Source organism: Chiloscyllium plagiosum, unplaced genomic scaffold, assembly GCF_037043375.1.
Source record: "Chiloscyllium plagiosum isolate Xiang-an unplaced genomic scaffold, Cpla_swu_hap1 HiC_scaffold_48, whole genome shotgun sequence".
Lineage (NCBI taxonomy): Eukaryota > Metazoa > Chordata > Chondrichthyes > Orectolobiformes > Hemiscylliidae > Chiloscyllium > Chiloscyllium plagiosum.
Window position 1 is genome coordinate 17,441,036 of NW_028270186.1, and position 6,000 is coordinate 17,447,035.

Consider the following 6,000-nt stretch of genomic DNA (forward strand, 5'->3'; position numbering starts at 1 on the left):
GTTGGATACAGTAACCCCCAGGATGTTGATAGTTGGGGGGCGTTGGGGGGAATACAGTGACGGTAACACCACTGAATGTCAAGGGGGCGATGGTTCGATTCTCTCTTGTTGGAGACGGTAACCCCCAGGATGTTGATAGTTGGGGGGCGGGGGAGGGGGGAATACAGTGACGGCAACACCACTGAACGTCAAGGGGGCGATGGTTCGATTCTCTCCTGTTGGAGGTGGCGATCGCCTGACATTTGTGTGTTAAAAATTGTGCTGAAATGAACTCGACTTCCCCCTTCCTGGGACAGGGCACAGTGTCCTGCCTTTAGCTGGAAATGCCTGCTATTAATTCACCTCAGTGCCTTAGCTCACTCCAGTTGTGAACGTATCCACCCTGTTTTCCTGCGGCTTTGCTCTGTATCTGTCGTTTGATCGGTGTCGATACAGCCCGAAGGATGTCAAAGATAAAAGGCATCATTAAAGCAGATGAGATGCTGAGCTCTGTAACTACACGCTGAGGCTACAGGGACGAGAAAGTTCCCAGATTCCGGATGAGGGCCATTCGGCCCACGGTTCGATCACGACAGATCATTGTTCCCCTCGGCCATAGTGCGAGTCCACAGACCCCATCGAGGCTTCTGACGAAGAAGGAATACCGAGGGTGAATTTGGGACGGGACTACTTTGGTTCGAGACGGACAGTCCCAAAGTGACGGCCTCCTGCTGTCCCGATGCCACAAATGGAGCGATGGATTAAGCACGATACTCCAGGCTGTTCACTCTCCTCCTGCCTTACGCACCACACTAGCTATTTTGCCAGCCCTCGCCAACTTACATTGTCGAGACACAGTCGAATGTTCCCACTGACTTGACGAACAAATGCGCCTCCCCTCGCAACTTGACCCATCGTCGCTTTGGGGGTTTTCTTGTTAAACTTATAGCCGGTAAGAGATCCCAGAGCACTCGCAGAGAGAAAAACCGGGCCACCGATCCGAAAAAGCAGCGGCTCACCCTTTCCAGCGGTTGTGCTCCGCGGCAGGTTTTCATCCAAGCGCTGTCCACAGCGCTGTGACTGATCGTTACTTAACTCTCTCCAGCCAGGATCGACCAGCAGAGCCGGTCAATCAAGCAAAAGAGTGCTGGAGAAACTCAGCAGGTCTGGCAGGAATAGTGGAGAGAGAGAGAGAGAGAGAAACGGAGTGAGTACATCAAGTTTTCCATCAGAAATGTCATGGGTTTTGAGTCGGGGGCAGAGGGACAAAACCGAATGCAACGTTTGTCACTTTTTCTTTCTCTGCATGCGCGACCGAAAGGGCCATGTGTTCACAAAGCGAAGGGACCGCTGCATTCTGTTTTGTCCCAAATGCAAGAGTCGGAAACCCGTCGTAAGTGGGGCTCCCAGGTGGGCGGAGGGAGAGACTACCTGGAGAATGACAAGGGGGACTGAGCGCAAAGTGGGATTCAGCTGGCCACAGGGTGCTGATTGGTTGGCGACCGCTAAGGGTCGTCGACAGCTTTTACCGAGCTAGTGGAGGTGAACGATACTGGCAGAAGCCATGGGACCTTCGCAAGATAGTGAGTCTCTCTCTCTCTCTCTCTGTCTCTCTCAGAGAAACACGAAACCAGGTTAATTTCCCTCGCCAGTTCCTGCAGGAGCACCCCAGTAAAGTCTAACATGAAGATTTGCTTCAGACCATAAGGCTGTGAGACAACGAGAGGGTCTTCGCATTGCAAGATCGAGAGGACAGGTTAGTGTGGATTGGCAGAAGGTAGATCCAGAGGAGATAAAATTTGGCCGAAGACCAGACGCCTATCCCTCCCGACAAACAAAGGGAGAAGGAAATGAAAGCAAAGTGAAACAATTTACAAACCAGTTCTGACTATGACCTTAAACAATTGATTTCAAGGCAGAACGATCAGATTGCTTTTCACTCGAGCGTACACTTAGAGTGAAGGAAGAGGGTGAATTGGATGATTCCCGATGCTCAGAGTCACGTTGACAGGCTAGTCCTCGCCCAACCTACGCTTGGTTCCCCATGTAGGCCCGACTGTACCTTGGTGACAGGTACGGTGCAGGGGGGCTCAACAGGGGAATGTTGACAGGGGTTTAAACTGAAGGGAGAATTTGAGGAGACATTTGAAACGTTCCAGGGGATTAAGTTGGAGATGTACAGGGATGAAGTTGAACATACACAGGAGAGAATCTTGACAGTTGTGGAAGTCAGCCATTTGGCCCAGCGAGTCCGCACCGACCCTCTGAAGAGATCCCTGTGCATTTCCCACGGCGAATCCACCCCTACCCTGCGCACCCCTGGACGCTATGAGCAATTTAGCACGGCCAGTCCGCCCTAATTTGCACATCTTAGGACTGCGGGGGGGGAAACCCTCGCAGACGCAGGGTAACAGTCGCCTGGGGTGGAATCGGCCCCGGGTCCCCGGCACTGCTGAGCCACCGCCATTAACTTGAAAGCAGGCGGGAGACTCCGGGGGAAGTATGAGCCAATCCCAAGTGTTAGCTGGGAATGAGGGTTTGAGGCCTTCAGCTGGAAGACGGACAAAGCTGGAATCAACAGGTAGGGGACGCGGGTAGGAGACAACAAACGCTTGCAGAAGGCCGGCACTCGTGCAGGCGCTACAGAAATGCACGTCCCTATGCCAATGGCCGCGCCTGGCAGCTTGCTGTGCCCCCCGCACGAAGGAAGCCACAGACATGCGGACCTCCTTTTCCATTGTCCCCGCACGAGGGTCACGGCAGGAGGGAAGCGGCCAATCACGTGTCTGGATGAGGTAGCTGCCGGGTTACTCCCTCGTGACTCAGCACCGACGGAGTCAGGTGGCGAAGACGGTTTCGAAGTTGTTCTGGAATGGCCCGAAGGCCAGACCCGCCCTGGCTGGAATGTGGCGCGATTGCTCAACAAGGAAGAGATTTGGAAACATTCTGGAGTGGTGACACTCAGTGCATCAGTCCGGGGTTCTGCCGGGCCTGTCTCCCCACGCAGCCCCACCCCCAAAACTTACCGGCTCCCTGCGCTGTGTTTCCGGTTGATGAGTGGTCACCAGAACTGGTCAGAGCAGTAACCTCACCAGAACAGAGAATCCCTACAGCATGGAATCAGGCCATTCAGCCCATTGAGTCCATACCAATCCTCCGAACGGGATCTCACCCAGACCCACGATTCCTATAACTCTCCATGGCCAATCCACCCTACTCTGCACATCCCTGAGCACTATGGGTAATTTAGCATGGCCAATCCACCCTACTCTGCTCATCCCTGAGCACTATGGGTAATTTAGCACGGCTAATCCACCCTAACCTGCTCATCCCTGAGCACTATGGGTAATTTAGCACGGCTAATCCATCCTAACCTGCACATCCCTGAGCACTATGGGTCATTTAGCACGGCCAATCCACACTAACCTGCACATCCCTGAGCACTATGGGTAATTTAGCACGGCCAATCCACACTAACCTGCACATCCCTGAGCACTATGGGTAATTTAGCACGGCCAATCCACCCTAACCTGCACATCCCTGGGCACTGTGGGTAATTTAGCATGGCCAATCCATCCTAACCCGCACATCCCTGAAGGGGGGAGGTGGTTGAATAGACTTAAGGGCAGGGGGTTCGGAGCACGCACGCGTGCACTCTGTCACACGGCGCAGAGACCATGGGCGATTCCCCTCGATGAGCGAGAGCTCCACTTGACAATTCAGCAAGAGTTCCTCATTCTCTCCCACCCACACACGTACCCACAACAAACCCGTCATTACTCACAACAGCGATTGTGTCGACCACAAACAGATTGGAGCCCAGTCAAAACACACTGTCGGAAAAAATCAAACCGAGCACCGCTCCGTTAAATGTCCTTTCCGATTCCCGCGGGGCGGGAATTGGCAAGCACTGACAGACGGCAAGGAAGCCCGCAGGGATAATGCCCGAATCCTTGGAGAAATGTATCTCGGGTTGGCTTTTCTCACTGCCCCCTGTACCTGCCTGCCAACCTTTATGGAAATTCAAGAGCATGAAAGCGTTGGAAGGGTTCAAACCTGAAGACCACTTGCACCCTGTGGAAGACAAGATGGGATAAGATTAGTGGAACATTCTAACACCCATTATCAGAGTAAGGTTAAGGCTGAAAGGTCACTGTGGCGAGATGAGATAACACAGCAGAGCTAATTTCCCTGTTTAGTGTCATTATGACTGGATTGGGACCATAAATATTTGGGACATGACATTAAATATCTAATCAGTAGTTCGTAGAGTCAGCTTGAGACAGGAGACGATTGTAATAGATGGGATAGCTAAATATCTAATCATGACAGGTTAGTCTGGAATGGACGATCACTGTAGCAGAGGTGATAATAAATATCTAACCGTGACATTAGAATAACATTAAGTAGAATGTATAACTAAAGAGATAATGGGAACTAATATCACTGGTTTATTTTTTTTTGAGCAATCTCCTGTTTTTTTTTCTGTTTTTTTCTTCTCTTTTTTTTCTAAACCCCCCACACTACCGCCTAACTGCGGTAGTGCTTATATTTCTTTCCCAGCACCCATGGTGTGTGTGTGTGCAGGTGTGAGACACAGTGAGAGACACAAAGTGCACGAATCTTTATTCGATTTCCACCACCAGGAAGATAGGAAAACACCCGGGTGGCCAGTGACAAACACTGCCCTTCACATCGAAGGGCAGTGCTATGTGTTCAAAACAGTGAAGGGGAGGGTAGGGACTAAATCAAAATAGAATTGGAGGGAGACATGATGCACTCCACTCCCTGCGGCGCCCACCTCTCCCTGAACGACTCCAGAGTGTTGGTGGAGACTGCGTGCTCCTTCTCCAAGGACACCCGGGCCCTAACGTAACCGCGGAAGAGGGGCAGGCAGTCGGCCCTAACGACACCCTCCACGGCCCGCTGCCTGGACCTGTTGATGGCCAGTTTGGCCAGGCCCAGGAGCAGACCCCCGAGGAGGTCTTCAGACCTGCCCTCCCTCCTCCGTACCGGGCGCCCAAAGATCAGGAGCGTGGGACTGAAGTGCAGCCAAAAACAGAGGAGAAGGTTTTTAAGAAAATCAAAAGGGGAATATCACTGGCTTATTGTGTAGCTGGAGGGAGGTACTTTGATGAATATAGTTAGACACGCTGATAAGCTAACAGAAACATAATAAAAAAAAAGGTATAAAGATTCACGGACCCCGAGGTTCGGGGGCATTCGGGAATCTGCTTTCTCAGTGTCACGGTTTTTTGTTGGCAAATAAACGACCTAATTCTTGAGGAACTCTCTGCGTCTCCTGGTGATCCTCTACATTTTCCCCACAACTGTTCCACAATGACAGCCACGGTCTTACCGCACCCCACCTTTTCCCGAACTGCCGCCATCGTCCGCCTTCCTGGTCTTTTCCCACCGGGGTGGACGGCCTCACCTTTTAGCCGCGTTTGCCCAAGGATTTCCCCCCCCCCCGCCCCCCCCCTCCTCTGCCAACCTGTCCATCCTCCATGCAGCACCAAGCTTCATGGGTACAAACACATCACATACATTCAGGGGACACGTTTAACACTGAAGTTTGGGAGGGGGGGGGGTGGGGGGGGGGAAGGAATCGTAAGACCGAGGGGGGGGGGGTCAGTAGACCCGACGCACAAAGGGAAATGTGTCCCACACTCCCCTGCCTCACGGCAAGCCCACAGCTTAACTTCTGATCTGTGTCTCAGTCCACCCACGACCCATTTCCCTCCTGCACGGGTATCCGCAGCACCCATATTGATATGGAACTACTGGATGTCATTGCTTCCTTCACCTCACTTTCTAGCACCTTCCTGTTTGGCGTGGATTTTTTTTTTTAGAAAGCAGACATCTTAGAATTCCACCTTTGAGGGCTTGGACCTCTGTGAATCTTCGCTTCTGCGGTGGCGTTGCCCAGGGTTTCCGAGGCAGACTGGAGGGAAAACGTGGCATCTTCCACCAGAGAGCCACAGCAGGTCAGGAGGATGACACTCAGCTCCTCGAATGAGC